Raw genomic sequence first — 24,602 nt, forward strand, 5'->3', positions numbered from 1 at the left:
ATAGAGGTTACATGGTGTAATGGTTAGCACTCTGGACTCTGAATCCAAAGATCCGAGTTCAAATCTCGGTGGGACCTGATGTGTTTTAGTACCTTCAGTTTAAGTTCCTGATTGACAGAAAGTCTTCTTTTTCATACATATAATAATTTTTTTAAATCACTGATTTTTGTAAATATGTACGAAAAGCTAAAAAAGGTAGTTATAGAAATGTATGTAATTATATGAATTTTACTATATAACCCAAATAAGCGTTGATGTAAATATATGTACAATAATTGCAATAAAATGTGTCTTCTAAGAATCTAACATTTTATAAAAAAATGTTTAGCTCTCCCTCGTGAATGAGGTTTCTTGGTGTATTGGTAACCACTCTGATCTTTGAATCCAGTGATCTGTATTTAAATCTTGGTAGGTCCTATTGGTTTTTTGTAAGTACCGTTCAGTTTATATTTCTCTGAGACTACATTCTAATAAAAACTGTTTAAATGCTTCCTCATGAATGAGGTTTCCTGGTGTATTTGTAACCATTTTGGACTCTGAATCCATGATTTGTATTTACATCTTGGTAGGTCCTATTGTTTTTTTGTAAGTATTATGCAGTTCATATCTCTGAGAAAGAAAATATCTATAAATTGCATAAATTAAGAATCATACACACTGAGAGACAGGTTTATCTGTAATATAATTCCAATAAAATGTAACCTCTAAGAATCTGTGAGAAAAAATTTTACATGCCACCATATGAATGAGCTTTCATGGTGTACTGTTAACAATTCTGGACTCTGAAACCAATAATCTGTATATACAAATTGGTAGGTCCTAATGGTTTTATTTGTAAATACAATGTAGTACATATCTCTCTGAATGAATATTTCTGTATCTTGTAGAAATTAAGATCTTACACTCTGAGAGAAAGTTTTATATGTGTTATTAGAAGGGAGATTCCATGGTGTTATGGTTAGCACTCTGTACTCTGAATTCAGTAAATTGAGTTCAAATCTCGGTGGGAACAGGTGCATTTTAGTACTTTCAGTTTAAGTCCTTGATTGATAAAAACTTTTCTTTTTTATACATATAATACATTTTTTAAATCACTGATTATTGTAAATATTTATTAAAATCTAAAAAAAGGTAGTTATAGAAATGTTTGTAATTATATGAATTTTACTGTGTAATCCAAATAAGCATTGATGTTAATATATGTACAATAATTGCAATAAAATGTGTCTTCTAAGAATCTAACATTTTAGAAAAAAATGTTTAGATGTTCCCTAATGAATGTGGTTTCTTGGTGTATTGGTAACCACTCCACTCTGATCTTTGAATACAGTGATCTGTATTTAAATCTTGGTAGGTCCTATTGGTTTTTTGTAAGTACCATTCAGTTCATATCTCTCTGAGAGTACATTCTTATAAAAATATTTAGATGCTCCCTAATGGATGAGGTTTCATGGTGTATTGATAAACATTTTGGACTCTGAATCCATGATCTATATTTACATCTTGGTAGGTTCTATTGGTTTTGTTGTAAGTACAATACAGTTAATATCTCTGAGAAAGAAAATATCTGTAAATTGCATAAATTAAGAATCTTACACACTGAGAGACAGGTTTATCTGTCATTTAATTCCAATAAAATGTATCCACTAAGAATCTTATACTCTGACAATAAAATGTACATGCTACCATATAAATGAGGTTACATTGTGTACTGTTAACAATTCTGGACTCTGAAACCTATAATCTGTATAAAAATTTGGTAGGTCCTAATGGCTTTTTTTGTAAATACAATGTAATACTTATCTCTATGATTATTATTCCTGTAACTTGTAGAAAATAAGATCTCACACTCTAAGAGAAAGTTGTATATGTGGTGTTAGAAGAGAGGTTCCATGGTGTAATGGTTAGCACTCTGAACTCTGAATCGAGAGATCCGAGTTCAAATCTCGGTGGGACCTGATATGTTTTAGTACCTTCAGTTTAAGTTCTTGATTGACAGAAAGTCTTCTTTTTCATACATATAATAATTTTTTTAAATCACTGAATTTTGTAAATATGTACAAAAAGCTAAAAAAGGTAGTTATAGAAATGTATGTAATTATATGAATTTTACTATATAACCCAAATAAGCGTTGATGTAAATATATGTACAATAATTGCAATAAAATGTGTCTTCTAAGAATCTAACAATTTAGAAAAAAATGTTTAGCTCTCCCTCGTGAATGAGGTTTCTTGGTGTATTGGTAACCACTCTGATCTTTGAATCCAGTGATCTGTATTTAAATCTTGGTAGGTCCTATTAGTTTTTTGTATGTACCGTTCAGTTTATATTTCTCTGAGAGTACATTCTAATAAAAACTGTTTAAATGCTTACTCATGAATGAGGTTTCCTGGTGTATTTGTAACCACTTTGGACTCTGAATCCATGATTTGTATTCACATCTTGGTAGGTCCTATTGTTTTTTTGTAAGTATTATGCAGTTCATATCTCTGAGAAAGAAAATATCTATAAATTGCATAAATTAAGAATCATACACACTGAGAGACAGGTTTATCGGTAATATAATTCCAATAAAATGTAACCTCTAAGAATCTTACACTGTGAGAATTTTTTTTTACATGCCACCATATGAATGAGCTTTCATGGTGTACTGTTAACAATTCTGGACTCTGAAACCAATAATCTGTATATACAAATTGGTAGGTCCTAATGGTTTTATTTGTAAATACAATGTAGTACATATCTCTCTGAATGAATATTTCTGTATCTTGTAGAAATTAAGATCTTACACTCTGAGAGAAAGTTTTATATGTGTTATTAGAAGGGAGATTCCATGGTGTTATGGTTAGCACTCTGTACTCTGAATCCAGTAAATTGAGTTCAAATCTCAGTGGGAACAGGTTTATTTTAGTACCTTCAGTTTAAGTCCTTGATTGACAAAAACTTTTCTTTTTTATACATAACAACACAGGACAGAAAAAGATTGTCTCTTTTGTTGGCGCACTTAGAAAAGAAGAAGAGATTTTACATTTACTCTTATTGTGAACATATCATGTTAAAATCTAACTTTTATTAATACTATCTTAAAAATTGTTAACAATTGAGAAACATAAATGGAAAAAGTGTGTTTTATGGATTTGTGTGAATTTAATGAATAAATTCAATATTATAAACAGAATAAAAGCTGATTCACTGTGCCTGAATTTTCTGCTTCATTTATTTATATCATAGATTTTCAATTGGAGAGCAATGGATGTAGTATAATAACTGTATGTAGGATTGGATAACATGAACTTCTCACATGGATGGCAAAAAGGGGGGGTATCTAAGGTCCTGATACTGTGAATAATGTCAAAACAATAAGTATTTTTAAAGGACACTCTAGAAAAACCCTGCAACCATCATTAATTCCCTTATTTATTACAAATATTGCCACTGGTATTGTGGCTATCTGAGCCAGTTGCTATTAATTATTACAAGCAGCTACTGGTATTCCCCATATCCAGATTCCCCATGAATACTACAATAATTATTATATCTGGAATAAAGTCTGGACACGTGATAGCTATATTGCTTATCCCCTCATACAGTTGTTACAGTTCATGCTCGTGTCAACAGAAGTTATTGATAATTCCCTAACTCACCATACAGTGTAAATTACTTTACTTTTTAATTGCCACTGCACTCATGTTCATTAACTTGTGAACCCAAAATATATAACCTCCAGAGTTGTAAGCTCCGTGTCTATTAGGAGCCGCAGTGGTAGTAGGTTTACAATATGAACCTATTGGTTTTACTAAAGGGGCATCGCCAGATTGCTATATCAGTTTGAATACGTGTGACTTTACTGTAGCAATTTGCACAGCACCTGATCAGTGAATATAATTGTACTGCAGGTCTGTGTATACCGTTAATTAAAAATCAACACAAGACGCGCCCCATGTGTATGGCCGATGTTTATATTGAAACATATCCATGGATTTGTAATATGGACCTGATTAATTATTACAAGCAGCTACTGGTATTCCCCGTATCCAGATTCCCCATGAATACTACAATAGTTATTATATCTGGAATGAAGTCTGGACACGTGATAGCTATATTGCTTATCCCCTCATACAGTTGTTACAGTTCTTGCTTGTGTAAACAGAAGTAATTGATAATTCCCTAACTCACCATACAGTGTAAATTACTTTACTTTTTAATTGCCACTGCACTCATGTTCATTAACTTGTGAACCCAAAATATATAACCTCCAGAGTTGTAAGCTCCGTGTCTATTAGGAGCCGCAGTGGTAATGGGTTTACGATATGAACCTATTGGTTTTGCTAAAGGGGCATCGCCAGATTGCTATATCAGTTTGAATACGTGTGACTTTACTATAGCAATTTGCACAGCCCTGGTCAGTGAATATAATTATACTGCAGGTCTGTGTATACCGTTAATTAAAAATCAACACAAGACATGTCCCGTGTGTACAGCGAATGTTTCAACTAAATCATATCCATATAATGCCGTGCCCCAATGATGTTAATAGGTTAAATTGGAACCATCTTGCACATGTCACAATCTTAGTGTATAATTATTAATTGGTGTTGGCAAATGGGATGTACTACTTCGTTAATATTCAATGGGTATAAGGGGAACGATCCGTATCACACAAGTATAACTAAATGTAAATCCTAAGGGTTGCCTATAATCCGCTACCCCTTGTTCACATTAATTATCTAAGGGTAATTAATCCTCTTTAACTGGCTATATATCACATCTATATCATGGCTGCACTGCTCTGTATAGTACCTAAACAGTTGCTGCATTTATATACTCCCTACATAACATTAAATTCTACTATTAACATCCATCTCTAATCTCTCATCTATCCTTTTTCTAAATATTCGAGCATTTTTTCACTGCACTGTGATCAGTGTGAGCGGGCTTGTCAGCACCGCTCTGAAACGCCGACGTGCACGTTTCGCAATTGCTTTAACCAGGCAAACCCGATTGCCCATTCCGGGATGTTTTTAACAAAACGTCCCACCAATCCCTGATCATAATTCGCACCACATGGTCTATTGGCCGTCTTAGATTGCAATGGACCGCATTTCTTGTTTGATTACAATCCAGATGGAACGCAAAGTAACTCGTCCTGAGTCACATGGTAGGTCTAGGCCAATCACTGGTCTGTATTGACGTAATTCTTGTAAATCTGTATAAGTACATTGAAGCCTCGTAGAAACTAGATTCTTAGATTTAAATGTAGTTTCTTCTCACTTAGATGTGGCTTCTGGTCTTGTTATTATGAGAGATAATTAAAATGACAAAGAAAAGATGGATTGGGAGGAGACCCCTTCGGTGGTTCCCACCAGCTCACTATATGCATTCAAATGGAATATAATATATATGATGTAAAGAGAACTGTGATATGCTGAATCGTGATTCTTATGTTGTACCAGATCAGAAGTTAAATTTATATAGTATTAAAATATTGTATTTACATATAATAAAAATATGTGGTGAATAAAGTAAAAGAAAATGAATGTGATTATGTATGTGATGTGATAAGGAAAGATGAGTTTCCTGTGAGATGAATAATATTAATAATTTTAATAATTTTAATAGTGAAAATGAGTGTGAAGTTTTGAAAAGTGAAGCTGAAGTGTATATAATAAGGGGAAAATGTATACATTAAAATTATTGCTCTAAAAAGAAGAAAAACGTGAATGACATCATTAGTGTCAAATGTGAAAAAATGTATTAATAAATAAAATTGAGTGAAAAACGTGTGATAGTGACCAAACATATAGAAGCATGCTGCAACTAATTTGTATATGTGTCATATATTATTAATGCCATCCTCGAGTTCGATATATATTATATTATATGGGGGGATGTTTCCTCCTTTGATCATACATTTAAAATGTTGTAACCCTTATAAGTTGGAGGAAAAGTGCCTATGAAAAAACCTCTCCATCCCATCTTTGCTACAACTGATTCGCTGTTAAAATAACTATTCTGATTATATTGTCTATTTTGCTACACATAATAAAGAGTGTCTAATCCAAGTCCTTGATTGATAAAAACTTTTTTTTTTTTATACATATAATACATTTTTTTTGAATCACTGATTATTGTAAATATGTACTAAAATCTAAAAAAAAGGTAGTTATAGAAATGTTTGTAATTATATGAATTTTACTGTGTAATCCAAATAAGCATTGATGTTAATATATGTACAATAACTTCAATAAAATGTGTCTTCTAAGAATCTAACATTTTAGAATTTTTTTTTAGATGTTCCCTAATGAATGTGGTTTCTTGGTGTATTAGTAACCACTCCACTCTGATCTTTGAATACAGTGATCTGTATTTAAATCTTGGTAGGTCCTATTGGTTTTTTGTAAGTACCATTCAGTTCATATCTCTCTGAGAGTACATTCTTATAAAAAATATTTAGATGCTCCCTAATGGATGTGGTTTCATGGTGTATTGGTAAACATTTTGGACTCTGAATCCATGATCTATATTTACATCTTGGTAGGTTCTATTGGTTTTGTTGTAAGTACAAAACAGTTAATATCTCTGAGAAAGAAAATATCTATAAATTGCATAAATTAAGAATCTTACACACTGAGAGACAGGTTTATCTGTCATTTAATTCCAATAAAATGTATCCACTAAGAATCTTATACTCTGACAAAAAAATGTACTTGCTACCATATGAATGAGGTTTTATTGTGTACTGTTAACAATTCTGGACTCTGAAACCTATAATCTGTATCAAAATTTGGTAGGTCCTAATGGCTTTTTTTTGTAAATACAATGTAATACTTATCTCTCTGATTATTATTCCTGTAACTTGTAGAAAATAAGATCTCACACTCTAAGAGTAAGTTGTATATTTGGTGTTATAAGAGAGGTTCCATGGTGTAATGGTTAGCACTCTGGACTCTGAATCCAGAGATCCGAGTTCAAATCTCGGTGGGACCTGATGTGTTTTAGTACCTTCAGTTTAAGTTCCTGATTGACAGAAAGTCTTCTTTTTCATACATATAATAATTTTTTTAAATCACTTATTTTTGTAAATATGTACGAAAAGCTAAAAAAGGTAGTTATAGAAATGTATGTAATTATATGAATTTTACTATATAACCCAAATAAGCGTTGATGTAAATATATGTACAATAATTGCAATAAAATGTGTCTTCTAAGAATCTAACATTTTATAAAAAAATGTTTAGCTCTCCCTCGTGAATGAGGTTTCTTGGTGTATTGGTAACCACTCTGATCTTTGAATCCAGTGATCTGTATTTAAATCTTGGTAGGTCCTATTGGTTTTTTGTAAGTACCGTTCAGTTTATATTTCTCTGAGAGTACATTCTAATAAAAACTGTTTAAATGCTTCCTCATGAATGAGGTTTCCTGGTGTATTTGTAACCATTTTGGACTCTGAATCCATGATTTGTATTTACATCTTGGTAGGTCCTATTGTTTTTTTGTAAGTATTATGCAGTTCATATCTCTGAGAAAGAAAATATCTATAAATTGCATAAATTAAGAATCATACACACTGAGAGACAGGTTTATCTGTAATATAATTCCAATAAAATGTAACCTCTAAGAATCTTACACTGTGAGAAATTTTTTTACATGCCACCATATGAATGAGCTTTCATGGTGTACTGTTAACAATTCTGGACTCTGAAACCAATGATCTGTATATACAAATTGGTAGGTCCTAATGGTTTTATTTGTAAATACAATGTAGTACATATCTCTCTGAATGAATATTTCTGTATCTTGTAGAAATTAAGATCTTACACTCTTAGAGAAAGTTTTATATGTGTTATTAGAAGGGAGATTCCATGGTGTTATGGTTAGCACTCTGTACTCTGAATCCAGTAAATTGAGATCAAATCTCGGTGGGAACAGGTGCATTTTAGTACCTTCAGTTTAAGTCCTTGATTGATAAAAACTTTTCTTTTTTATACATATAATACATTTTTTAAATCACTGATTGTTGTAAATATGTATTAAAATCTAAAAAAAGGTAGTTATAGAAATGTTTGTAATTATATGAATTTTACTGTGTAATCCAAATAAGCATTGATGTTAATATATGTACAATAATTGCAATAAAATGTGTCTTCTAAGAATCTAACATTTTAGAAAAAAATGTTTAGATGTTCCCTAATGAATGTGGTTTCTTGGTGTATTGGTAACCACTCCACTCTGATCTTTGAATACAGTGATCTGTATTTAAATCTTGGTAGGTCCTATTGGTTTTTTGTAAGTACCATTCAGTTCATATCTCTCTGAGAGTACATTCTTATAAAAATATTTAGATGCTCCCTAATGGATGAGGTTTCGTGGTGTATTGATAAACATTTTGGACTCTGAATCCATGATCTATATTTACATCTTGGTAGGTTCTATTGGTTTTGTTGTAAGTGCAATACAGTTAATATCTCTGAGAAAGAAAATATCTATAAATTGCATAAATTAAGAATCTTACACACTGAGAGACAGGTTTATCTGTCATTTAATTCCAATAAAATGTATCCACTAAGAATCTTATACTCTGACAATAAAATGTACATGCTACCATATGAATGAGGTTTCATTGTGTACTGTTAACAATTCTGGACTCTGAAACCTATAATCTGTATAAAAATTTGGTAGGTCCTAATGGCTTTTTTTGTAAGTACAATGTAATACCTATCTCTATGATTATTATTCCTGTAACTTGTAGAAAATAAGATCTCACACTGTAAGAGAAAGTTGTATATGTGGTGTTAGAAGAGAGGTTCCATGGTGTAATGGTTAGCACTCTGGACTCTGAATCCAGAGATCCGAGTTCAAATCTCGGTGGGACCTGATATGTTTTAGTACCTTCAGTTTAAGTTCTTGATTGACAGAAAGTCTTCTTTTTCATACATATAATCATTTTTTTAAATCACTGATTTTTGTAAATATGTACGAAAAGCTAAAAAAGGTAGTTATAGAAATGTATGTAATTATATGAATTTTACTATATAACCCAAATAAGCGTTGATGTAAATATATGTACAATAATTGCAATAAAATGTGTCTTCTAAGAATCTAACAATTTAGAAAAAAATGTTTAGCTCTCCCTCGTGAATGAGGTTTCTTGGTGTATTGGTAACCACTCTGATCTTTGAATCCAGTGATCTGTATTTAAATCTTGGTAGGTCCTATTGGTTTTTTGTAAGTACCGTTCAGTTTATATTTCTCTGAGAGTACATTCTAATAAAAACTGTTTAAATGCTTCCTCATGAATGAGGTTTCCTGGTGTATTTGTAACCATTTTGGACTCTGAATCCATGATTTGTATTCACATCTTGGTAGGTCCTATTGTTTTTTGTAAGTATTAGGCAGTTCATATCTCTGAGAAAGAAAATATCTATAAATTGCATAAATTAAGAATCATACACACTGAGAGACAGGTTTATCGGTAATATAATTCCAATAAAATGTAACCTCTAAGAATCTTACACTGTGAGAAATTTTTTTACATGCCACCATATGAATGAGCTTTCATGGTGTACTGTTAACAATTCTGGACTCTGAAACCAATAATCTGTATATACAAATTGGTAGGTCCTAATGGTTTTATTTGTAAATACAATGTAGTACATATCTCTCTGAATGAATATTTCTGTATCTTGTAGAAATTAAGATCTTACACTCTGAGAGAAAGTTTTATATGTGTTATTAGAAGGGAGATTCCATGGTGTTATGGTTAGCACTCTGTACTCTGAATCCAGTAAATTGAGTTCAAATCTCAGTGGGAACAGGTTTATTTTAGTACCTTCAGTTTAAGTCCTTGATTGACAAAAACTTTTCTTTTTTATACATAACAACACAGGACAGAAAAAGATTGTCTCTTTTGTTGGCGCACTTAGAAAAGAAGAAGAGATTTTACATTTACTCTTATTGTGAACATATCATGTTAAAATCTAACTTTTATTAATACTATCTTAAAAATTGTTAGCAATTGAGAAACATAAATGGAAAAAGTGTGTTTTATGGATTTGTGTGAATTTAATGAATAAATTCAATATTATAAACAGAATAAAAGCTGATTCACTGTGCCTGAATTTTCTGCTTCATTTATTTATATCATGGGTCTTCAACCTGCGACCCTCCAGCTGCTGTGGAACTACACATCCCAGCATGCCCTGCCTCAGTTTTAGCATACCTTAATAGCAAAACTGTGGCAGGGCATGCTGGGATGTGTAGTTTCACAGCAGCTGGAGGGCAACAGGATGAAGACCCATGATTTATATCATAGATTTTCAATTGGAGAGCAATGGATGTAGTATAATAACTATATGTAGGATTGGATAACATGAACTTCTCACATGGATGGCAAAAAGGGGGGGTATCTAAGGTCCTGATACTGTGAATAATGTCAAAACAATAAGTATTTTTAAAGGACACTCTAGAAAAACCCTGCAACCATCATTAATTCCCTTATTTATTACAAATATTGCCACTGGTATTGTGGCTATCTGAGCCAGTTGCTATTAATTATTACAAGCAGCTACTGGTATTCCCCATATCCAGATTCCCCATGAATACTACAATAATTATTATATCTGGAATAAAGTCTGGACACGTGATAGCTATATTGCTTATCCCCTCATACAGTTGTTCCAGTTCATGCTCGTGTCAACAGAAGTTATTGATAATTCCCTAACTCACCATACAGTGTAAATTACTTTACTTTTTAATTGCCACTGCACTCATGTTCATTAACTTGTGAACACAAAATATATAACCTCCAGAGTTGTAAGCTCCGTGTCTATTAGGAGCCGCAGTGGTAGTAGGTTTACAATATGAACCTATTGGTTTTACTAAAGGGGCATCGCCAGATTGCTATATCAGTTTGAATACGTGTGACTTTACTGTAGCAATTTGCACAGCACCTGATCAGTGAATATAATTGTACTGCAGGTCTGTGTATACCGTTAATTAAAAATCAACACAAGACGTGCCCCATGTGTATGGCCGATGTTTATATTGAAACATATCCATGGATTTGTAATATGGACCTGATTAATTATTACAAGCAGCTACTGGTATTCCCCGTATCCAGATTCCCCATGAATACTACAATAGTTATTATATCTGGAATGAAGTCTGGACACGTGATAGCTATATTGCTTATCCCCTCATACAGTTGTTACAGTTCTTGCTCGTGTAAACAGAAGTAATTGATAATTCCCTAACTCACCATACAGTGTAAATTACTTTACTTTTTAATTGCCACTGCACTCATGTTCATTAACTTGTGAACCCAAAATATATAACCTCCAGAGTTGTAAGCTCCGTGTCTATTAGGAGCCGCAGTGGTAATGGGTTTACGATATGAACCTATTGGTTTTGCTAAAGGGGCATCGTCAGATTGCTATATCAGTTTGAATACGTGTGACTTTACTATAGCAATTTGCACAGCCCTGGTCAGTGAATATAATTATACTGCAGGTCTGTGTATACCGTTAATTAAAAATCAACACAAGACGTGCCCCATGTGCATGGCCGATGTTTAAATTGAAACATATCCATGGATTTGTAATATGGACCTGTTAATGTTACTAACAGGGCACCCTGAATTGCTATATTGGTCCAATATGTATGACCTTATAATAATGATTTCCACAGCCCTAATTACACAGCCCTGATCAGTGGGTATAATTGTACTGCAGGTCTGTGTATGCCGGTAATTAGGAATCTATATGTGTGACCTTATGGTAGCAATTTACAAAGCCCTACCCAATGAATGTAATTGTATTACGGGTCTGTATATGCCGCTAATTAAAAATCAGCGCATGACATGTCCCGTGTGTACAGCGAATGTTTCAACTAAATCATATCCATATAATGCCGTGCCCCAATGATGTTAATAGGTTAAATTGGAACCATCTTGCACATGTCTCAATCTTAGTGTGTAATTATTAATTGGTGTTGGCAAATGGGATGTACTACTTCGTTAATATTCAATGGGTATAAGGGGAACGATCCGTATCACACAAGTATAACTAAATGTAAATCCTAAGGGTTGCCTATAATCCGCTACCCCTTGTTCACATTAATTATCTAAGGGTAATTAATCCTCATTAACTGGCTATATATCACATCTATATCATGGCTGCACTGCTCTGTATAGTACCTAAACAGTTGCTGCATTTATATACTCCCTACATAACATTAAATCCTACTATTAACATCCATCTCTAATCTCTCATCTATCCTTTTTCTAATTATTCGAGCATTTTTTCACTGCACTGTGATCAGTGTGAGCGGGCTTGTCAGCACCGCTCTGAAACGCCGACGTGCACGTTTCGCAATTGCTTTAACCAGGCAAACCCGATTGCCCGTACCGGGATGTTTTTAACAAAACGTCCCACCAATCCCTGATCATAATTCGCACCACATGGTCTATTGGCCGTCTTAGATTGCAATGGACCACATTCCTTGTTTGATTACAATCCAGATGGAACGCAAAGTAACTCGTCCTGAGTCACATGGTAGGTCTAGGCCAATCACTGGTCTGTATTGACGTAATTCTTGTAAATCTGTATAAGTACATTGAAGCCTCGTAGAAACTAGATTCTTAGATTTAAATGTAGTTTCTTCTCACTTAGATGTGGCTTCTGGTCTTGTTATTATGAGAGATAATTAAAATGACAAAGAAAAGATGGATTGGGAGGAGACCCCTTCGGTGGTTCCCACCAGCTCACTATATGCATTCAAATGGAATATAATATATATGATGTAAAGAGAACTGTGATATGCTGAATCGTGATTCTTATGTTGTACCAGATCAGAAGTTAAATTTATATAGTATTAAAATATTGTATTTACATATAATAAAAATATGTGGTGAATAAAGTAAAAGAAAATGAATGTGATTATGTATGTGATGTGATAAGGAAAGATGAGTTTCCTGTGAGATGAATAACATTAATAATTTTAATAATTTTAATAGTGAAAATGAGTGTGAAGTTTTGAAAAGTGAAGCTGAAGTGTATATAATAAGGGGAAAATGTATACATTAAAATTATTGGAAATACGTGATAAACTAGGATGCTCTAAAAAGAAGAAAAACGTGAATGACATCATTAGTGTCAAATGTGAAAAAATGTATTAATAAATAAAATTGAGTGAAAAACGTGCGATAGTGACCAAACATATAGAAGCATGCTGCAACTAATTTGTATATGTGTCATATATTATTAATGCCATCCTCGAGTTCTATATATATTATATTATATGGGGGGATGTTTCCTGCTTTGATCATACATTTAAAATGTTGTAACCCTTATAAGTTGGAGGAAAAGTGCCTATGAAAAAACATCTCCATCCCATCTTTGCTACAACTGATTCGCTGTTAAAATAACTATTCTGATTATATTGTCTATTTTGCTACACATAATAAAGAGTGTCCAATCCAAGTCCTTGATTGATAAAAACTTTTTTTTTATACATATAATACATTTTTTTAAATCACTGATTATTGTAAATATGTACTAAAATCTAAAAAAAGGTAGTTATAGAAATGTTTGTAATTATATGAATTTTACTGTGTAATCCAAATAAGCATTGATGTTAATATATGTACAATAACTTCAATAAAATGTGTCTTCTAAGAATCTAACATTTTAGAAAAAAATGTTTAGATGTTCCCTAATGAATGTGGTTTCTTGGTGTATTGGTAACCACTCCACTTTGATCTTTGAATACAGTGATCTGTATTTAAATCTTGGTCGGTCCTATTGGTTTTTTGTAAGTACCATTCAGTTCATATCTCTCTGAGAGTACATTCTTATAAAAATATTTAGATGCTCCCTAATGGATGAGGTTTCATGGTGTATTGGTAAACATTTTGGACTCTGAATCCATGATCTATATTTACATCTTGGTAGGTTCTATTGGTTTTGTTGTAAGTACAATACAGTTAATATCTCTGAGAAAGAAAATATCTATAAATTGCATAAATTAAGACTCTTACACACTGAGAGACAGGTTTATCTGTCATTTAATTCCAATAAAATGTATCCACTAAGAATCTTATACTCTGACCAAAAATGTACATGCTACCATATGAATGAGGTTTCATTGTGTACTGTTAACAATTCTGGACTCTGAAACCTATAATCTGTATCAAAATTTGGTAGGTCCTAATGGCTTTTTTTGTAAATACAATGTAATACTTATCTCTCTGATTATTATTCCTGTAACTTGTAGAAAATAAGATCTCACACTCTAAGAGAAATTTATATATGTGGTGTTAGAAGAGAGGTTCTATGGTGTAATGGTTAGCACTCTGGACTCTGAATCCAGCGATCCGAGTTCAAATCTCGGTGGGACCTGATGTGTTTTAGTACCTTCAGTTTAAGTTCCTGATTGACAGAAAGTCTTCTTTTTCATACATATAATAATTTTTAAATCACTGATTTTTGTAAATATGTACGAAAAGCTAAAAAAGGTAGTTATAGAAATGTATGTAATTATATGAATTTTACTATATAACCCAAATAAGCGTTGATGTAAATATATGTACAATAATTGCAATAAAATGTGTCTTCTAAGAATCTAACAGTTTAGAAAAAAATGTTTAGCTCTCCCTCATGAATGAGGTTTCTTGGTGTATTGGTAACCACTCTGATCTTTGAATCCAGTGATCTGTATTTAAATCTTGGTAGGTCCTATTGGTTTTTTGTAAGTACCGTTCAGTTTATATTTCTCTGAGAGTACATTCTAATAAAAACTGTTTAAATGCTTCCTCATGAATGAGGTTTCCTGGTGTATTTGTAACCATTTTGGACTCTGAATCCATGATTTGTATTTACATCTTGGTAGGTCCTATTGTTTTTTTGTAAGTATTATGCAGTTCATATCTCTGAGAAAAAAAATATCTATAAATTGCATAAATTAAGAATCATACACACTGAGAGACAGGTTTATCTGTAATATAATTCCAATAAAATGTAACCTCTAAGAATCTTATACTGTGAGAAAAATTTTTACATGCCACCATATGAATGAGCTTTCATGGTGTACTGTTAACAATTCTGGACTCTGAAACCAATAATCTGTATATACAAATTGGTAGGTCCTAATGGTTTTATTTGTAAATACAATGTAGTACATATCTCTCTGAATGAATATTTCTGTATCTTGTAGAAATTAAGATCTTACACTCTGAGAGAAAGTTTTATATGTGTTATTAGAAGGGAGATTCCATGGTGTTATGGTTAGCACTCTGTACTCTGAATCCAGTAAATTGAGTTCAAATCTCAGTGGGAACAGGTTTATTTTAGTACCTTCAGTTTAAGTCCTTGATTGACAAAAACTTTTCTTTTTTATACATAACAACACAGAACAGAAAAAGATTGTCTCTTTTGTTGGCGCACTTAGAAAAGAAGAAGAGATTTTACATTTACTCTTATTGTGAACATATCATGTTAAAATCTAACTTTTATTAATACTATCTTAAAAATTGTTAGCAATTGAGAAACATAAATGGAAAAAGTGTGTTTTATGGATTTGTGTGAATTTAATGAATAAATTCAATATTATAAACAGAATAAAAGCTGATTCACTGTGCCTGAATTTTCTGCTTCATTTATTTATATAATAGATTTTCAATTGGAGAGCAATGGATGTAGTATAATAACTGTATGTAGGATTGGATAACATGAACTTCTCACATGGATGACAAAAAGGGGGGGTATCTAAGGTCCTGATACTGTGAATAATGTCAAAACAATAAGTATTTTTAAAGGACACTCTAGAAAAACCCTGCAACCATCATTAATTCCCTTATTTATTACAAATATTGCCACTGGTATTGTGGCTATCTGAGCCAGTTGCTATTAATTATTTCAAGCAGCTACTGGTATTCCCCATATCCAGATTCCCCATGAATACTACAATAATTATTATATCTGGAATAAAGTCTGGACACGTGATAGCTATATTGCTTATCCCCTCATACAGTTGTTACAGTTCATGCTCGTGTCAACAGAAGTTATTGATAATTCCCTAACTCACCATACAGTGTAAATTACTTTACTTTTTAATTGCCACTGCACTCATGTTCATTAACTTGTGAACCCAAAATATATAACCTCCAGAGTTGTAAGCTCCGTGTCTATTAGGAGCCGCAGTGGTAGTCGGTTTACAATATGAACCTATTGGTTTTACTAAAGGGGCATCGCCAGATTGCTATATCAGTTTGAATACGTGTGACTTTACTGTAGCAATTTGCACAGCACCTGATCAGTGAATATAATTGTACTGCAGGTCTGTGTATACCGTTAATTAAAAATCAACACAAGACGTGCCCCATGTGTATGGCCGATGTTTATATTGAAACATATCCATGGATTTGTAATATGGACCTGATTAATTATTACAAGCAGCTACTGGTATTCCCCGTATCCAGATTCCCCATGAATACTACAATAGTTATTATATCTGGAATGAAGTCTGGACACGTGATAGCTATATTGCTTATCCCCTCATACAGTTGTTACAGTTCTTGCTTGTGTAAACAGAAGTAATTGATAATTCCCTAACTCACCATACAGTGTAAATTACTTTACTTTTTAATTGCCACTGCACTCATGTTCATTAACTTGTGAACCCAAAATATATAACCTCCAGAGTTGTAAGCTCCGTGTCTATTAGGAGCCGCAGTGGTAGTAGGTTTACAATATGAACCTATTGGTTTTACTAAAGGGGCATCGCCAGATTGCTATATCAGTTTGAATACGTGTGACTTTACTGTAGCAATTTGCACAGCACCTGATCAGTGAATATAATTGTACTGCAGGTCTGTGTATACTGTTAATTAAAAATCAACACAAGACGTGCCCCATGTGTATGGCCGATGTTTATATTGAAACATATCCATGGATTTGTAATATGGACCTGATTAATTATTACAACAGCTACTGGTATTCCCCGTATCCAGATTCCCCATGAATACTACAATAGTTATTATATCTGGAATGAAGTCTGGACACGTGATAGCTATATTGCTTATCCCCTCATACAGTTGTTACAGTTCTTGCTTGTGTAAACAGAAGTAATTGATAATTCCCTAACTCACCATACAGTGTAAATTACTTTACTTTTTAATTGCCACTGCACTCATGTTCATTAACTTGTGAACTCAAAATATATAACCTCCAGAGTTGTAAGCTCCGTGTCTATTAGGAGCCGCAGTGGTAATGGGTTTACGATATGCACCTATTGGTTTTGCTAAATGGGCATCGCCAGATTGCTATATCAGTTTGAATACGTGTGACTTTACTATAGCAATTTGCACAGCCCTGGTCAGTGAATATAATTATACTGCAGGTCTGTGTATACCGTTAATTAAAAATCAACACAAGACATGCCCCATGTGCATGGCCGATGTTTAAATTGAAACATATCCATGGATTTGTAATATGGACCTGTTAATGTTACTAACAGGGCACCCTGAATTGCTATATTGGTCCAATATGTGTGACCTTATAATAATGATTTCCACAGCCCTAATTACACAGCCCTGATCAGTGGGTATAATTGTACTGCAGGTCTGTGTATGCCGGTAATTAGGAATCTATATGTGTGACCTTATGGTAGCAATTTACAAAGCCCTACCCAATGAATGTAATTGTATTACGGGTCTGTATATGCCGCTAATTAAAAATCAGCGCATGACATGTCCCGTGTGTACAGCGAATGTTTCAACTAAATCATATCCATATAATGCCGTGCCCCAATGATGTTAATAGGTTAAATTGGAACCATCTTGCACATGTCTCAATCTTAGTGTATAATTATTAATTGGTGTTGGCAAATGGGATGTACTACTTCGTTAATATTCAATGGGTATAAGGGGAACGATCCGTATCACACAAGTATAACTAAATGTAAATCCTAAGGGTTGCCTATAATCCGCTACCCCTTGTTCACATTAATTATCTAAGGGTAATTAATCCTCATTAACTGGCTATATATCACATCTATATCATGGCTGCACTGCTCTGTATAGTACCTAAACAGTTGCTGCATTTATATACTCCCTACATAACATTAAATCCTACTATTAACATCCATCTCTAATCTCTCATCTATCCTTTTTCTAATTATTCGAGCATTTTTTCACTGCACTGTGATCAGTGTGAGCGGGCTTGTCAGCACCGCTCTGAAACGCCGACGTGCACGTTTCGCAATTGCTTTAACCAGGCAAACCCGATTGGCCGTTCCGGGATGTTTTTAACAAAACGTCCCACCAATCCCTGATCATAATTCGCACCACATGGTCTATTGGCCGTCTTAGATTGCAATGGACCGCATTCCTTGTTTGATTACAATCCAGATGGAACGCAACGTAACTCGTCCTGAGTCACATGGTAGGTCTAGGCCAATCACTGGTCTGTATTGACGTAATTCTTGTAAATCTGTATAAGTACATTGAAGCCTCGTAGAAACTAGATTCTTAGATTTAAATGTAGTTTCTTCTCACTTAGATGTGGCTTCTGGTCTTGTTATTATGAGAGATAATTAAAATGACAAAGAAAAGATGGATTGGGAGGAGACCCCTTCGGTGGTTCCCACCAGCTCACTATATGCATTCAAATGGAATATAATATATATGATGTTAAGAGAACTGTGATATGCTGAATCGTGATTCTTATGTTGTACCAGATCAGAAGTTAAATTTATATAGTATTAAAATATTGTATTTACATATAATAAAAATATGTGGTGAATAAAGTAAAAGAAAATGAATGTGATTATGTATGTGATGTGATAAGGAAAGATGAGTTTCCTGTGAGATGAATAATATTAATAATTTTAATAATTTTAATAGTGAAAATGAGTGTGAAGTTTTGAAAAGTGAAGCTGAAGTGTATATAATAAGGGGAAAATGTATACATTAAAATTATTGGAAATACGTGATAAACTAGGATGCTCTAAAAAGAAGAAAAACGTGAATGACATCATTAGTGTCAAATGTGAAAAAATGTATTAATAAATAAAATTGAGTGAAAAACGTGTGATAGTGACCAAACATATAGAAGCATGCTGCAACTAATTTGTATATGTGTCATATATTATTAATGCCATCCTCGAGTTCTATATATATTATATTATATGGGGGGATGTTTCCTCCTTTGATCATACATTTAAAATGTTGTAACCCTTATAAGTTGGAGGAAAAGTGCCTATGAAAAAACCTCTCCATCCCATCTTTGCTACAACTGATTTGCTGTTAAAATAACTATTCTGATTATATGGTCTATTTTGCTACACATAATAAAGAGTGTCCAATCCAAGTCCTTGATTGATAAAAACTTTTTTTTTATACATATAATACATTTTTTTTAAATCACTGATTATTGTAAATATGTACTAAAATCTAAAAAATGGTAGTAATAGAAATGTTTGTAATTATATGAATTTTACTGTGTAATCCAAATAAGCATTGATGTTAATATATGTACAATAACTTCAATAAAATGTGTCTTCTAAGAATCTAACATTTTAGAAAAAAATGTTTAGATGTTCCCTAATGAATGTGGTTTCTTGGTGTATTGGTAACCACTCCACTTTGATCTTTGAATACAGTGATCTGTATTTAAATCTTGGTAGGTCCTATTGGTTTTTTGTAAGTACCATTCAGTTCATATCTCTCTGAGAGTACATTCTTATAAAAATATTTAGATGCTCCCTAATAGATGAGGTTTCATGGTGTATTGGTAAACATTTTGGACTCTGAATCCATGATCTATATTTACATCTTGGTAGGTTATATTGGTTTTGTTGTAAGTACAATACAGTTAATATCTCTGAGAAAGAAAATATCTATAAATTGCATAAATTAAGACTCTTACACACTGAGAGACAGGTTTATCTGTCATTTAATTCCAATAAAATGTATCCACTAAGAATCTTATACTCTGACCAAAAATGTACATGCTACCATATGAATGAGGTTTCATTGTGTACTGTTAACAATTCTGGACTCTGAAACCTATAATCTGTATCAAAATTTGGTAGGTCCTAATGGCTTTTTTTGTAAATACAATGTAATACTTATCTCTCTGATTATTATTCCTGTAACTTGTAGAAAATAAGATCTCACACTCTAAGAGAAATTTATATATGTGGTGTTAGAAGAGAGGTTCTATGGTGTAATGGTTAGCACTCTGGACTCTGAATCCAGTGATCCGAGTTCAAATCTCGGTGGGACCTGATGTGTTTTAGTACCTTCAGTTTAAGTTCCTGATTGACAGAAAGTCTTCTTTTTCATACATATAATAATTTTTTTAAATCACTGATTTTTGTAAATATGTACGAAAAGCTAAAAAAGGTAGTTATAGAAATGTATGTAATTATATGCATTTTACTATATAACCCAAATAAGCGTTGATGTAAATATATGTACAATTACTGCAATAAAATGTGTCTTCTAAGAATCTAACATTTTAGAAAAAAATGTTTAGCTCTCCCTCGTGAATGAGGTTTCTTGGTGTATTGGTAACCACTCTGATCTTTGAATCCAGTGATCTGTATTTAAATCTTGGTAGGTCCTATTGGTTTTTTGTAAGTACCGTTCAGTTTATATTTCTCTGAGAGTACATTCTAATAAAAACTGTTTAAATGCTTCCTCATGAATGAGGTTTCCTGGTGTATTTGTAACCATTTTAGACTCTGAATCCATGATTTGTATTAACATCTTGGTAGGTCCTATTGTTTTTTTTTTTTTTAATCAATAGTTTTTATTGAAAAGATAAACATTTTTATGGGGTACAGAACGAAGAAAAAAGGGGGGGTGATACATCAACACAGTGTAAGGGTCGGTATGGTAGGGATGTAGAAGAAAGAGGGAGGGGGGGGGGAGAATAGGGGTCCAGACTAGAATTGGAGAGTGTTACATCGGAGCCTTGTATACATAATACATCAGAGAACAGAGAAGTTGGGACATATAGAAAAACTATACATTGCAGTAAGGTAGTAGTGGCCTAATCCTGTTGAGCAGAAGTTATAGGTACGCTTTAGAAGATGGTATTGGGGGGAGACCTAGTAGGGGTCGACTCTTAACAGGGAGGGGAAGGTGTAACTGCCTAGGTAATGGGGGGTGTGATGATAGGTGTTGTATTTTAGATCCCGAATGGGCTAAGTGGGGGTGAGGTGGATTTATGAAGATACTGAGACCCTTCAATCGAGGAAATAAAGGTTTGCCACGCGAGCCAGCGCGTTTTGAGGGAAGAGAAGTTGGGGGAGGAGGAAGCTGAATCTGTCTCCATATGGAAATGGTGGTTTATCTTATGTATAACTCTTAGCAGGGTAGGGGGGGTGGATTGTTTCCACATTTGGGCTAGGTTTGCTCGAGCGGCTATCAGGATGTGGCCCAGGACATATCTGGCAGGTGGCGTTATTGAAGCGGGGACGACTTGTAATAATGCTAGAGTTGGGTCTGGAGCTAGGTGGGTGGACAGAACTTTGTTTATTAGCTCAAATACATCTAACCAGTATTTAGTGATCTTTGGGCACGACCAGAATATGTGGAAGACATGTCCTACCGAGCCGCATAGTCTCCAGCATTTATTACTGTGAGAGGGCCAGAATTTATGTATTCGGTCCGGGGTTTGGTATAGTCTGTTCACTAGTTTAATATGCATTTCAGTGTGGTTTAGGCACTGGGACATGGAGTGCGAGGTTAAAAAGATTTGACGCCAGTCGTTTGGAGATAGGGTTTTTCCTAGGTCCTGTTCCCATTTCTTTTGGGCGTTTGACTTGGAAGGAGAGGTAGGGGTAATCCGAAGTTTATACCAGTATGTGATGTCGCCTTTGGAATCTGGTAAGGAGAGACGAGAAAAGAGAGTATGTGAGGATGTGTGGAGCGTTGCGTAGGTAGGAGGAATCGTCTTCCACGAGTGTGCTACTTGCACATAGTGGAAGAGTTCTGTAGCTGGAAGAGAGTAATGTGACTGGAGAGTAGAAAAAGATTTTAGTGAAAGTCCATCGAGGAGGTCTCCTAGGGAAAATACTCCTGCGCGTCTCCATTTGGATAGGTTGAGATGTGGAATCATCGATGCTAATGTGGTGATGGATATCTGGGAAATATGGGAAATGGGCGATGTTAGGGAGGTCGATAGGGAGTCCCAGGTTTGTAAAGCAGCTTGCGTGGAGGGAAGGAGGGACGGTTGCGTAGGTCGGAGCGATTTTGGGATACGGAAAAGGTCAGCTAGGGGGATTGGGTTTGATCGAATTTGCTCCAGCTCCATCCAACCACTGTGCAATTGGGTTGAGAAATAGTATTTAATGGGGGCTAGGAGGGAGGCTTCTTGGTATAGAAGAATATTAGGTATATTAAGACCCCCAAACGCTCTTGGCAAGGTCATTCTTGAAAGAGCCATTAAGGGTGGTTTTGCAGACCAGATATACTTAGTCATGATAGAGGAACAAGTTTGGATGGCTTTCTTTGGGAAGGGGTATGGTATAGTTCGGAAGAGATACATTAGTTTAGGGAGTAGGGACATTTTAAATGCCGCCATTCGTCCCAGCCAAGAGACCTCATAGGATGACCAGGCTTTCGTAAGTGCTTCTAATGACTTCATCAAGGGGGTTAAGTTGGCAGAGAAGGCGTCTGTAGTGGAGATAGGGATGTTGATACCCAGGTATTTAATTGTATGAGTTCGCCAGTTATATGGAAAGGTAGTTTGGAGTGCTGGGGTGGAGTGAGATAAATTGAAGGGGAGGGCGTCCGTTTTAGTAGTGTTTAGTTTATAGTAAGAAGCGAGGCTGAAGGCTTCTAGGACAGAGTGTAAGACTGGAAGAGTTGTAGTGGGGTTGGAGATAAATAGGAGGACATCGTCTGCAAAGAGGCTCAGTTTATGGAGGGATGAACCGAACTGAATCGCCGGAATGTTGGGATTGTCTCTTATTTTAGCTGCTAGGGGTTCAATTGATAGGACGAAGATCAGGGGGGATAGGGGACAGCCTTGCCTGGTGCCATTTGTAATAGGGAAAGGGTCGGATAGGAAGCCTCCATTGAACACCCGGGCCGTGGGGAAGCTGTATAACGCTAAAATAGAGGAAAGAATACGATCCCTAAATCCGAATCTAAGGAGGGTTTGGCGCATGTATGTCCAGTTTAATCTGTCAAAAGCCTTCTCTGCGTCTAACGAAAGCAAGAGAAGGCCCTGGTCTTCAGATAGGGAGTCTATCAGGTTGAAGACCCGACGTGTGTTGTCAGACGCTTGTCTCCCAGGGACGAAGCCAGTCTGATCCGGGTGTATCAGTGAGGGTAGGAATTTGTTAATGCGTGTTGCAATCATTTTGGCGTATAGTTTGATGTCGCAGTTTAGTAGCGCTATTGGTCGGTAGTTGTGTACGTGGGCGGGGTCTTTGCCGGGCTTAGGAATAGTAACAATACGCGCTTCTAAGAGTTCTGGGGGAAGGGAGCCTCGATCTGAGAATGTATTGTATAGCGAGGTCAGGAGGGGAGAAAGGACGTCATGGAAAGTAGTATAGAAGTCAGAGACAAAGCCGTCTGGGCCGGGGGCTTTATTCCTGGGTGTGGATCTAATAGTTGTAGAGATTTCATCCGCCGACCAAGGGGCATTCAGAGAAGAGAGCTGGTCCTGCGTAAGAGTAGGGAGGGAAAGGTCATCTAGGAAGGACGAGATAGACGGAGGGGAGGGTTGTGGGGTGGACGGGTCAGTTGCTAAGTTGTATAATTTGGCGTAATAGCTTGCAAATTGGTTCGTTATATCTTTTGGGTTCAAGATCTTTTGTTTGGTGGGAGAATAAATACATTTAATTCTATTTCTGGCTTGCTGAACGCGGAGTTTGCGCGCAAGCATTTTGCCAGTTTTATTTCCTAGCAGGTAAAACTTGTGGCGCATTCTATTCAAGGCCGCTTGGGTGCGTGCGAGGAGTAGCTTTTGTAGTTGTCCTCGGACATTAGAGATCTCAGTTTTAAGTGTTTTGGAGGGATGGGCCCTATTCTTAGTCTCAAGGTCTAACAGGTCAGCCTCCAGAGTCTTCTGCTTTTGAAGGGCTTGTTTTTTGAGAGTGGCTCCGGCCTGAATGGCGGCTCCACGGGTGACGGCTTTAAAAGCACACCAGTGATTGATAGGAGAGGTATCTTGGGGAGAATTAGTGGTTAAATAGGAGTCAATAGAGTCAGAGATTATTTTTTTAGACAAAGGGTTATTTAGAAGGTAGGGATAAAGGCGCCATTGTCGGGGAGGGTTGTAGTTGCCCTGAAGGTTCCATTTCCAGAGAACTGGGGCGTGGTCCGACCATGTGATTGGTAAGATATCTACGTTATTAGTTCTCTGGAGAGACCATTTATCACATAGAATCAGGTCTATTCTGGAGTAGGAGTTATGGACAAGGGAGTGAAATGTGTATTCTCGACCTGAGGGGAATTGTGTCCTCCAGACATCGTATAAATCGAATTCTGCAAGCAGGTTGCGGAAGGCTAGGGAGGGGCCAGAGATAGTGGTTGGAACAGGCTGGGGGAATTGGCGGGACTTGTCCAATTTAGGGTCTAGAACAA

General features: G+C 34.9%; 6 non-coding genes across 6 annotated transcripts; all 6 read left to right on the plus strand.

The window, feature by feature from the left end:
- Positions 1 to 5: 5 nt before the first annotated feature.
- Positions 6 to 77, plus strand: TRNAQ-CUG (transfer RNA glutamine (anticodon CUG)). The gene has a single exon. It is a non-coding gene; the product is annotated as a tRNA-Gln (tRNA).
- A 1,809-nt stretch (positions 78 to 1,886) lies between these two features.
- TRNAQ-CUG (transfer RNA glutamine (anticodon CUG)) lies at positions 1,887 to 1,958 on the plus strand. The gene has a single exon. It is a non-coding gene; the product is annotated as a tRNA-Gln (tRNA).
- A 4,958-nt stretch (positions 1,959 to 6,916) lies between these two features.
- TRNAQ-CUG (transfer RNA glutamine (anticodon CUG)) lies at positions 6,917 to 6,988 on the plus strand. The gene has a single exon. It is a non-coding gene; the product is annotated as a tRNA-Gln (tRNA).
- Positions 6,989 to 8,803: 1,815 nt separating this feature from the next.
- On the plus strand, positions 8,804 to 8,875 carry TRNAQ-CUG (transfer RNA glutamine (anticodon CUG)). The gene has a single exon. It is a non-coding gene; the product is annotated as a tRNA-Gln (tRNA).
- A 5,450-nt stretch (positions 8,876 to 14,325) lies between these two features.
- TRNAQ-CUG (transfer RNA glutamine (anticodon CUG)) lies at positions 14,326 to 14,397 on the plus strand. Its single transcript has one exon. It is a non-coding gene; the product is annotated as a tRNA-Gln (tRNA).
- A 5,815-nt stretch (positions 14,398 to 20,212) lies between these two features.
- Positions 20,213 to 20,284, plus strand: TRNAQ-CUG (transfer RNA glutamine (anticodon CUG)). The gene has a single exon. It is a non-coding gene; the product is annotated as a tRNA-Gln (tRNA).
- The last annotated feature ends 4,318 nt before the right edge of the window (positions 20,285 to 24,602 follow it).

This window comes from Pseudophryne corroboree, chromosome 11, assembly GCF_028390025.1.
Source record: "Pseudophryne corroboree isolate aPseCor3 chromosome 11, aPseCor3.hap2, whole genome shotgun sequence".
Lineage (NCBI taxonomy): Eukaryota > Metazoa > Chordata > Amphibia > Anura > Myobatrachidae > Pseudophryne > Pseudophryne corroboree.